Consider the following 12,368-nt stretch of genomic DNA (forward strand, 5'->3'; position numbering starts at 1 on the left):
TTCAGATTGATGTTATATTTTAAGTTACTGACTTTTAAAACATTAACAAACCTGCCAGTCGCACTCCCACTTGCCGGCCGCGCCTGCGCAGTTGGGGGACGGTTGCTGTGCCCGGTATCCGCGCATTTAGAGATCGTCATTTTGACTCGCGTCACAACGGGGATCTCTGGTGTCACAACAGGAACCCGTCAGTCGCACTATGGGCGCATGCTGAAATATTGCGTTAGGGGAGGGGGACCCAACGGGCCCGCGCTTTGTCTAGTACACATTAAAAGTGCCCGCATTAAACCTTTTTGAAATGGGATAAATTTCAAATATTACCTGAATTTCTCAATACTTTGAATTCCCTTGAAATGTTGCTAATGCAATCAAAATACACATAATTTTTCAATTCTGAATATTAGGGCAAACCTGTACTGCTGTGAAAAGTGCTCAGAAACAGATTATTTTCCAGGTTTGGTATTATATAGCACAAATCCCCATAGAAAGTTTAAGTATTCTCCTAGGAACAATATACCCAAGGCTCTTTTCTGTTACGTATCACAAAAAGGGGCTTTATACAGATCTTGATTTAATTTAGTACTGCAGCACTTTCACGAACACAAGGATACAGGAAAATGATTAGGGCATTTAGCTCAATTAGCCTCGATAATTGCTTCAGATAACTAAGAGCTGGCAATTCCCTTGTATTTCATTGAGGTTTTTTTCCTAAAAAATAGTATTGGATAATGCAATATCCATCAAATTGTCAAAATTACACAAGGGTTCAAATAACTGGGGCTAACCTAACCTAGTAAATATAATTACAGGTGCACAACCTTTTATCCGAAATTCCAGAAACCGAAAACCTCCGAAAACCGGACATTTTTTCCAGGATGTTGTCTGCACACCAAAGCTCGCGTTTGGCGCCAAACATGACCCGAAACGACCCACGGTCAACCCAGGTCTGTACTACTGTAGCGGCTGCCTCCTCCCCGGAGACCGGGGAGACACTTAAACATCTGTAAATCATTGCTTAAATGTTAGTCAGTTAGATTGGAGGGCTTTTATGTGAAGGGGGGGGTGAAGGGGGAAACTTTAATTCTTAGTCCCCTACCTGGTTGGAGAGGCGGGGAGCGGGCAATGCCTTACCTGGTCGCCGTGCGGTAAGCTCCGGAACGCTGTGGCCGCCGACTCCCAACATCGCAGAGCTGGGGCTGCGGGCGTCCGGTCGCGGGCGGCGCCGGTTGTAGCTCCGACCCCGGCAACTCTACCCCTGCTCTAAGATCTTTGCCCCTGGCTGCGAGGCGCTCCAAATCCAGCGCCGCCCGCGGCCCGACGTCCGCAGCCCCAGCTCCGCGATGTTGGGAGTCGGCGGCCACAGCGCTCCGGAGCTTACTGCACGGCGACCCGGTAAGGCATTGCCCGCTCCCCGACCAGGTAGGGGACTACGAATTAAAGTTTCCCCCTTCACCCCCCACCCCCCACCACATAAATCCCTCCAAACGAACTGACTAACATTTAAGCAATGATTTACAATGATTCCCCGGTCTCTACTTGAATGCTACCTACCTAATCTACGCTAAAAATCTTCCATTCCGAAACCCGAAAAATTCAAATCCGAAAAGTGTCTGGTCCCAAGGCTTTCGGATAAAAGGTTGTGTACCTGTAGTAACAAGAGTGCATAGGCAAGCAAGTAATGCTGGAAGGAAGCTCCTTATTTTCTCTGTTTATCCCAAGGTCAATGTCTAACCCCCATCTCTGCCTATTTATCGGCTAACGTCGCACCAGACATGATCTTCTTGTCGCCTTTCCCCTAGGGGAGTTCAGCACTTGCACAGACAACTACTGGCAGTGATACCCCTCCCCAACCTTCTTCGCCAAATCAAAGACTGCAATGGTTTTGCGTCCTGTACTTACGCAAAACATCAATTTTATGACCGTTGCCACCAATTTCCACTCTGCCCTCGCTTCAGTCCAATTCAATTTCTCACATTTCCATTCCTTTAAGATATCTCCATCTCCAGACAAATTATACAGCGTCTTTATACTTGTAAAACTCTGATCTTGGATGTGTGTGTATTTGTATGTGTGATGTTCGTGTGCATTTCACATCTCCTCGAAAACACAATGCGCTAATGGTGAAATCTTTACATATTCTGATAGAAATTTACGCTGTGATGTAAAAACTCGCCTTATATGAAAATTTCATGCATCATTTCTCGAGTTAGCTATGAAAATGTTCAAAAATTTCAAATAACTTGGAAAATAAACGAGATGGTCTCACTGATGACGTCACAATGGCTCTGCTACTCACGCCCTGCTGCGCAATGTTCCACGTGCAGCGAGTGACGTCACCCCCCTCCCTGGTTCTTCAGAAGACGCAGAAAGAACGAGCAAGTGGGCTGTACTGCATCAGCCTAGCACTTCTGAGGTCACAAGCGCTCACGAGCTTCCCGCCTTGCTTCCTTGGATGAACGAGGCTTAATGCTGACTTCCACATCACTACAGATAAGAGTCCGATTGAACTTCATTGTTTTGGTTTAACTTCGAAACCTTTGCATTTTTTGTTCTTTAAAGTCTTTCCGGTGATCTTCTCCCCCTCCCCCCCCCCCCCCCTCCCCCCCCTTTCCCCCCCCCCCTCTCTCTCTCTCTCTCTCTGCCCCCCCCTCTCTCTCTCTCCCACCCCCGTCTCTACCCACCCTCTCCCTCTTTATACGCACCTGTGAGTTGGGGGCTATGCATGAGTGGATCTCATAAAAATCTGGAAGACTCCCATAGCTAACTCGACCACACCTCCTCCCATCCCGCCTACTGCAAAGATACTAACACTACCTCCGTTTCTCCGGCTTCTGTTCTCAAGATGATGGCATCAGAAATGCCTCGTCCTTCAGAAAAATTGAGTTTCCCTACCATAGTTGACAAAGCTCTCACATGTACTTCCTCCATCTGCAATGGCCATTTTGAGCTTACGGTTGCTTGCCATCAAATCACCTTCCAATGCCCAATGCTGACGCCCGTTCTCGGCCTTCTGCCACAGTATGCCATGCCACAACTTCAAACTTAGAACAATATTTCATATTCCACTTGAGTAGCATATCGCCCCAAGGTATGAACACAGAATCTTCCAATTTCAGGTGCCCCTCTCTCTGTGTAAGAAAGAACTGCAGATGCTAGTGAAACCACCCCTCTCTGTGTTCATTTCCTACTGGTACACCCAGGATCTCTATCCCAAAGTTCACCTTTTCAATTCTTTCTTCCCTCCCCCATTACATCTCCCCATTATCCACATCTACTTTGGCTTCTTCTCCCTTTAGTTTGCCTTTCCTTGTCTCCTACCCCACAAGATTCCATCAGCCCTTTTCTTATCTCGTTCCACCTACCACTTACCAGTCTTCGTCTCACACTCAGATATATATACTGTCGATCTGCCCTCTACATTTTCAGCCCTGATGAATGATCTTGACCAGAGATATCAACCATCCCTTTGTCTCACAGATGTTGCTTGACCCTTTGCATCCTTTCACCAGTTTATATTTTTTGGGGGCAGATTCCAGCATCTGCCCTCTCCAGTCTCCAAACACTACAATCACTTTGATAGCAAATCAACCTGTGAAAATGTAAAAACTATAGATGGCGGTAATCTGGAATAAAAAAATTAGAAACAAATCAGGTCAGACAATATCAATAGAAAGAGGAACAGAGTTAACCTCTCAGATGAAGGGTCTTCATCCTGTGGCATTAACTCTGCTTATCGTTCCACAAATGCTGTCAGATCAGCCGAGTGTTTCATGCATTTCAACACAACTGTATTGTACCAAGACTAAAAAGTTTAAATGAACGTTATTGAACACAGAGGAAACACAACAGCTTCTGTGATTTTCTTTCATGTTCAGGAACTTTCTTTTGAAAATAGTTTTGTTAGACCAATTATTTGATAATTGCCTCAATTTGCAGCGCCATCACTCCCATCAACATGATCAAATTTTTAACCAGACCTTGATAGTTCCTAGAGACACACGAGACTGCAGATGCAGGAAACCCAGGCAAAAAAAAACAAAAAAAAAACTGTTGGAGCAGATCAATAGGTCAGGCAGGATCCTTGGAGGGAAATGGACTAACAATAATTTGGGGTCGGATCGGAAGAGCCTAAAAAGGCAACCTAAAAGAGCATATGTTCACTTCCCTCCACAGATGCTGTCTGACCTGTTGTGTTCCTTTTGCAGTTTTTTTTTTTGCTCTTTTCAAAAATTCCCTTCTGTCATACTCTTCTCTCAACAAGCACCAGTCAGTTTTGTTATGCATCTCAACATATTCTGAAATGTTGTTTTATATTTTGTTTCATTTGCTGACAATGAATGAACTAAACCTTTACTATCAAACCCATCTTCCTCAGTTGGGAAAGAAATACCCGACTGAAACTTCACCTAACCATGATCTAGAGATGCTGTCTGACCCACTGAGTTACTCCAGCATTGTGTTTTTTGTTTGAGCAAATTACTCCAACCTGCAGAGATCCCCAGCTCAAATTTCGCCAGGTCGGACAAAGAGCTGAATTGAGAGTTGATCCATTTCGCCATACAAAGCTGAGGAAAGAGCTTCAGATCATCTTTAAAAAATATGAAGAATACAGTCAACCTTCATACAAAATATAGAGTAATGAAAGGAGGATGGAACAGCTAGGGAGCGAACAATAGGAAATGACAGAAAGCTAAGACAGGGTGCGCAGACAAAGCACTATCTAACTGGTATGTACCCATTGCTTGAGAAGAACGAAAAAGCAGGATCGACAGCCACTGAGGAAATCAGGCATTGCGGGCTCAGAAGGCTATCCAAGCTTTGAGGTGGGCGAAACAAATTATGATGATGATAGCGAGTTCATACCATGAGAACAGATGGAAATATCAAAAGCAAAGATTACAAATTCCCAAGTGTTTTTCCAGGAAAATAAGTACCCGATAGTGACAGTAAGATAATTTAGAACGGGAGGGTATCAATTTAGTTCTTGCGGTTTAAGTAGAAATACATGGCATTGGAACTTACGGTGAAAATTAAAAAGCAGAAACCCAGCGTTAATGGGGCTGAGGATGATCTTGTTAGCCACTGAACAGAGTGACTTAAATGGGAGTATGTTGGTAGCGTTGGTTTGGAATTTTTATTGTTTAGTTTATGTATATAATCCCTTTTTTCCATTTTTAAATGCAAGTCTCAATACTCATCTAAACACCTAGTGTAATGGCCATTGTTTGTGAACACAACTAGTTTAAAAGGAGGTACACAAAAAAGCTGGAGAAACTCAGCGGGTGCAGCAGCATCTATGGAGCGAAGGAAATAGGCAACGTTTCGGGCCGAAACCCTTCTTCAGTTTAAAAGGAGCATGGGAACTGGGACCCTGATGAATTTTTTAATTTGAATTTAAAGGGAGCGTTAGAGTCCATACCCAGAGAACCAGTTGGCAACCCGTTGGAACTTCCATCAACCTGACAGTATTTTTTACTTAAAGTACGATAGAGTGGGAATACTATTCATTGTAGAAATTGGGTAAAGAGATGCTCCACAAGGAACATCGTTGTTCAGAACATACATTAATAATTTAGTCTTGGAATCCAAAATACATTTTCTACATATGAAGTTGATATAAAATTCAAGGAGACGGATGACAGGAGAACAAGCAAAAACTATTGGAGCACAATAAATTTGCAGAATAGGTAAATAATATGCAGTACTTTTTATTAGAATTAATTGAGAGGTCACTTATTATTGGACGGTGTGAATTTTGAGGGGAAACAAAAATAGTTTATTATTACTAACACACCAGTGAATAAACATTGCACTACAAGTTAGCAAGGTTATAAAGTAAACAAACCAAGCGCAAGGATTTATTTCTAAAGGGGCATAATTGCAAAATAAGGAAGTTATACAAATCAGTCATCAAACTTAGGTTAATGCACTTGGAATACTGCCTGCTCTTGCTATATTATGAAAGGATTATAGAAGCAATTGAGGGGATGCAGAGATTTACAACACGTGAAAAGAAGGGATGAATAGACTGTTCCTTTACTCCTGAGAAATGGGAGCTGATGAGTAACCCAAGAAGTCAATAAAACAAAAGGATACAGAGAGTATATTTCCTCATGGGGCGGAGCAAAAAGAAACCATCAACAATAGTCACCAAGAAATCAGGAATTAGAAGAACCTGCTTTGCCTAAAGAATAGTGATATGTGGGACTCCCTGCCAAATGGTGCGGTTGGAGAAAACAGTACGATTCAATTTAAGGGAATCTGGACTAATGTCTGAGGAAGGAGGGAATAGGGAGGTTTCACGGCAGTCGGGTCACGACCCATGACCCATACTGTTGCTAGGCTACTCCAAATGGTTTACACGCGACGTGCTGACACTTACCATTGTTTCCAGCGTAGCGGCCTGTTAAAACCCGCTGAAACTGTCAATTTTTGTGCTGTAAATAATTATTGAAATTGGGATAAGCGTGAGAGACATTTAGCATACTTCAGAATTCCAAAAGTGAGGAGAAATGACGGTAGATAAAAACGAGAGTTGAAGGGACAACAACAGCCAGTGCTTGGCGAACATTGGCCGTTTGCTCACTGCATTTCATCAACAGTAAGGCATTATTTGTTTTCGCAGATTCAGTCATTATCGCCGAGTCACACGATATATGATAGACAAGATCTCAGAGGATTAATGGTACAATGCCAGGAAGTCTAACGCACACTTACTATCCACGCCAAGGCCACAATTTTTATGATCCACTGGGCGCAAAAAGTCAACATTTTGGCGTTTTAAGTGTTTGTGTGGTGTTGTGTTACAGAGCTAAGGAAGAGTACCGACGTTGTATTTCTCTAGCAATTAATAAGGATAAAACAATTATCCGGAGGGACGGATGTCTTTCCAGTTGGCTTTAGCAGCTCCGTGCGTCGCGCACTCCAGATTACACAGGGACCTGGAGACAGCTTTTGTGCAACCTCGACTCGGTACACTGGCAAGTCCGCGAACCAAGGTTGGAGAGCCTACTGTCAACAATGCAGAATGACTGAGAATGAGAAATTGTCCCGCTGTTTCAAATTGCAATATTGGCCTAGTTCAGGTGGCCCAGTTCAGGCTTTCGGCTGAGCTCGGCAAAAAAAACCAAAGCTGCACACTAAAGGTACCAATCATAGACAAAGAGCCGTGTTGCCTACGAATGATTAAGAATGAATATTATTGGTGCATCGTAAAAAGCAAATGCTGCATATCTCGGAACTTTTAAGTTACAGTTCAAAGAGTGTCTGGCCGGTACAGAACGACTGAGGATCTAATAGTTAGAGATCATTGTGTGTTGTGGTGGCAAGTCTATCACCATAACGCTTTCAATTGCTCTTTGTAAGGTTAAAGCATGTCTCGAATTAAAATGTTGCCCGGTGCCATCTACCACCCAAAGTGCCGCCGTGCAACCTCAAACAGCCGAGTTATTTTGGCCCGACTGGCACCCAACAGGGATCACCTGTTTTAGATACCAAAGCATAAATAACACAAACAAGCTTGGAGTCCAACAGTCAGACGGATCAGCGACAGGCAGCTATCTGAGAGAAAGGAACGGTGGAAGTGACGGCGGATCGGCGGCCTGTATGCGGGGCAATAGATATTAGGGTGCATGGTGGGCGAAGGGTCGGAGCGAATGACAGGCCCCGAACAGTGCCCGTGGGCAGCGGTATCGCGATACAGTGGCTCCATCTCCACCGCTTATAACCCGCCCCGGAGCGCTGAGCCAAGCGCCGGGGAGACCCCTGCTCGCGTGGCAAATCCTCTAACGGCGCTTTCCAAAACACAACCCTCCCGCACACAGAGTCCGTGGGAATTTTGGAGGCCATCCTTCAAAAACGTTCTGAAGCAGCTTCCACCAAAGAGATCCGTCGTACGCTATAGGGGTCTTTGCTGCTGCACCGCTCGGACCGCTCGTACCCCGCACCTTGCTGTTGGCTGCGATCTAGGATGTATTAAGTAAGACGGAGAAAAAAGATCGCGGAGGAGATCCAACCATCCACCCGGAGAGTGCGGGAAACAGACTTTGGTGCGGCAGCGATAACACAAAAGTGTCGCTGGAAAGCCGAGGTGAGCAGTATGAGCCCAAGTATGCAGCGGAGCGATGTTTTTCAGCGAGTAGCGCTGACGGCTTGTGCGCTTGGGAGCTCCCCAACCGAAACAGCAGTCCTCTGAACCCCTTACACCCCCTCTCAGAATCTCTCATCCTCTCGTCAAAGAGTGTAGCCGCTTCGTTCTCAGTACGCCCCCGCTCACCCGCCACCCCCCCTTATCCTGAGACCCTGGCCTCTCCATCCCATACTGATCCCCATTCACCGTCTCTCTATTCAGTCCTCACTGACATCCCCTGTGCTAACCCTCCCCCCCATCTATTCATCCGTGCGCTGATCACCCCGATCCACCTCGCATGTGAATTGGCGGCCTGCCACCTGAAAGAAACCAGCGGCCCAAGCCATCCGATCCCCTGGAGATCCCAGTCAATTAGATCCTGCAAAACGATCCCGCCTCCTTCGCAGTCCAGCTTAGATTGCTCTACCCAATAGAACCTGTCATTCTTTGTACCCTGATGCGCGCGAGTCCCATTCATCCTGTACTGATCCCCGGCGGTCGGTCCAATAGTGGCCCTGTGACTGCTCTCATTCATCCCTGTACCTTGGACTCCCCCATTCATCCTATACTGAAACCCTTCATTCCATCCTGTAGTGAGCTCCCATGCGATCGCTTTACTACATATCCCAACCCATGATCAGCTTTATCTTGATCCCCCCGGCGACGGCCGATAGAGGGTCATGCGCTACTTCGCTCACCCCCATTCATCCTAGAATTCAGCCCATATTTTGGTTACTCCGTTAATGCCGTGTTCCTCCTGAAAGATACCTCCCCTAATCCTTATCCCCTCGCCTGTCTCCTCAGCACAAAAACCCCACCAGCCCTCAGGCGGCCTCCCTCCGGGGGTCCTTTTTTCCCCACGAGAAAAACTTGTCGCGCCACAGCCACGACAGCATAGAGAATGTTTCGGCCCGAAAACGTTACCCATGTTCCTTACGCTCCATAGCTGCTGCTGCAAACCCGCCTGAGTTTCTCCAGCAATTTGTGTGTTACTCCCACCTTCATCCTGTACTGATTAATCCCTCGTTCATCATTCACAGACCCTCCGATCTAAACCTGTACTGACGCCCCCCCTTCTCCTGTACTGTTCCCCCCCAATTTATCCTGCATTTGACTCGAAATCTCCCACATGGCGCGATCCTGATTACTGGCATCACCACACCCATTCAAGAAGAATGTGGGGTTGTTGGGGAACAGTTCTAAGATGGAATCTCGAGCCCAAAACGTCTGTGACTAGATATAGTACCTTCGCTCACGGATCAAACTGACAGGAATCCCTCCCCACGCTGATGTTTCGCTCCAGCAACTTTTTTGGTCTACATACGGCAGACATGCATACATGCCTGTACTGACCCCCACCTTCATCCTGTACAGTATATACCCCTTCAGTATACGATCACTGTCCTGATAGTGCCCCGCCCAATGCCATCTGTACTGAGAAGGGGGACATCCCCCCCAATCCAATGCATCCCGTACTGACCCAACCAAAAAAACCCGCCCGCATTTAGCCTTACTGGATCCCGCCCATGGAGAAAGCCACGGACAATCCGGACATCACCCACCTCACAATTTTACAATCAGCCCGAACGTACCAATCACCGTGCCGCCTCAATCCATCCTATTCCGTACTGATTGCCTTCTCCAAGCGCGCTCCCCTCCCCCGCCCCCCCACACTGACCCCATTGGTGCTGAAATGTCTTCAGACGAACATTGATTATTTTAATAACGGAATGCAATCGAAATGTTTTTTTAATGTCCAAGTTATTATTTGTGTTTCAAAATAGTCCAAAGATGGATAATTACATTGTGACACGTGAAACATTAAAACAGCAGTGGTTCGATTATCACGCTACCTTTGACCCGTTATTACAGAAATTCATTTCAATAGCAATTAATGCTCTTAATATGAGTATCAGTACTGTTATTTTGATGACAACATTCACAGATATACTTGGATTTAGTCCGGTGTTTACTCTATCTACAGTCGGGCAATGTAGGTCCCGTGCAGTCAGAAACAGTGTGGGGGGGAGTTGATCATGGGGGGGAACGCAGGATAATGGCGAACAATTGAATCAACTCACTTTGGTTCCGGCTTCACTAAGGAAGACCTAAATGATCTCTGCCGGAAATAGCACTGGGCCCGCGAGTCAAAGGAGTGGATGAATTGAGTGAAATCCCAGTTTAAGGTCGGAAGTGGTGTTGGTTACATTGAATGGATAAAGGCCAAAAGAAAAGTAGTCAAGAGTCAACAGGCCATGTAGGCCCAGATACGAGCTAAGTCACATCCCGATACTTAACTGTAAGAAGTAGCTCGCAGAAATAGTGATTCATTAGTAATAACTTTCAAACCTCTTAGATTCTGGATTAGTCCCAGAGGATTGTGCGGTAGCAAACGTAACCCCACTTTGTAAGAAGGGAGGGAGCGAGAAACGGGGAATTACAGACCATGTTAGCCTAACATCGGTAAGTGGGGAACTGCTAGAGTCGTTATTAAAGATGGGCTAGGCAGCACATGTAGAAAGTGGTGAAATCATTGGACAAAGTCAGCATGGATTTACGAAAGGTAAATCATGTCTGACGAACCTTATAGAATTTTTCGAGGATGTAACTAGTAGCGTGGATAGGGGAGAACCAGTGGATGTGGTGGTATCTGGACTTCCAGAATGCTTTCGCAAGGGCCCACATAAGATATGATTATACAAACTTAAAGCCTGGCATGGGTTTCAGTAGTTGATGGGGGGGGGGGGGGAGGGGGATAAGAGACCTGTCTGGCAAACAGGAAGCAAAGATTAGGATTAAACGGGTCCTTTTCACAATGGCAGGCAGTGACTAGTGCGGTACCGCAAGGCTCAGTGCTGGGACACCAGCTATCCACAATATATATTAATGATCTGGATGAGGGAATTGAAGGCAATCTCTCCAAGTTTGCGGATGACACTAAGCTGGGGGGCAGTGTTAGGTGTGAGGAGGATCTAGGAGACTGCAGTGACTTGGTGTAGCTGGTAGTGGGTCATATGTTTGGAGATTGCATTTACAATGTGATAAATGGGTTTCCCATTTTGTGGCAAAAAAACGGAAAGCAGATTATTATCTAACCGGTGGCCGATTGGGAAAGTGGGAGATGCAGCGAGACCTGGGTGTCCTGGTACACCAGTCATTGAAGGTAGGCATGCAGGTGCAGCAGGCGTAAGAAAGCGATGGCAGTTGGCTTTCCATAGCGGGAGTTGAGTATAGGACAGGGGAGGTTCTACTGCAGTTTTATAGGGGTCTTGGGGACCACCCCTGGAGTATTCATGCAGTTTTTGGTCTCCAGGATCTACATGATGAAGACATTTTGCCATACGAGTGACGTTGTGGCATAGAAGAGTTTTCACCAGACGATTCCTGGATGTCAGGATGTCCTTATGAAATAAAGCCTGGATAGACTTATGGTTTTATCTCTCTAGATTTTGGATTGCAGCGGGGATTCTCTGAAACTTACAAACTTCTTAAGGGGTATTGACAGGCTAGATGCGGACGATTGTTTCCGCTGTTGGGAATCCAGACAAGGGTTCCCCAGCTAAGGATGCAGGGGCAAATCCTTTAAAAACCGAGATGCATGGAAACTTTTTTCACACGAGATGGTGAATAGAGCTGAACTCTCTGCCACAGCGGTATGTTTGAGGCCGACACATTGCTATAATTTCAGAGGGAGTAGATGTGCAACTTATGGCCAAGGGGATCAGAGCCATAATGGAGTGCAAGAGGCAGTACGGGATAACTGAGTTGGGGGCATGACAGCCATGACATGATTAAATGCGGTGCGGCTCGAGGCCGCATTGCCCTACTCCTTCACTCTAGAATTTCTATGTTTCTATGTCTATGTTTTCTATATACTGCTGCAGTAAGGTCCTTTGGCCATCTCTTGTCAGTTAGTGTAATATTTAACCTGTCAGATGGGTATAGTCGGTTTTAACAGCTATTATCATAAAATGCCGTTAGAAATTTCTTTGCAACCTGTATATTTTGTTATGGATAAATTATGTGGGAAGCGAGAGTGTTTCTGTACCAATAGCAATAAATGACCTATGCTATGGCCATGTCATGGTAATTTTCGGTCCTTCACAGAAAACATGTTTGCATCAATCTGTAGTGTGCATGGTTAAGCATATATGTTACCATGGTCCAGGATTTATTGACACAGGTTGATCATATGCTGAATAATCCAACCACATTTTTGTTTGAAAGTGGAAAGAACTAA

At 45.6% G+C, this 12,368-nt stretch overlaps 1 protein-coding gene across 10 annotated transcripts in view; it reads right to left on the bottom strand.

Moving 5' to 3' along the window:
• The window catches only part of atxn2 (ataxin 2), a 92,011-nt gene that overhangs the window by 60,769 nt on the left and 18,874 nt on the right, over positions 1-12,368 (bottom strand). The gene's annotated exons all lie outside the window — the stretch shown is intronic.

Source organism: Leucoraja erinacea, chromosome 25, assembly GCF_028641065.1.
Source record: "Leucoraja erinacea ecotype New England chromosome 25, Leri_hhj_1, whole genome shotgun sequence".
In the NCBI taxonomy this organism is placed as follows: Eukaryota; Metazoa; Chordata; class Chondrichthyes; order Rajiformes; family Rajidae; genus Leucoraja; species Leucoraja erinaceus.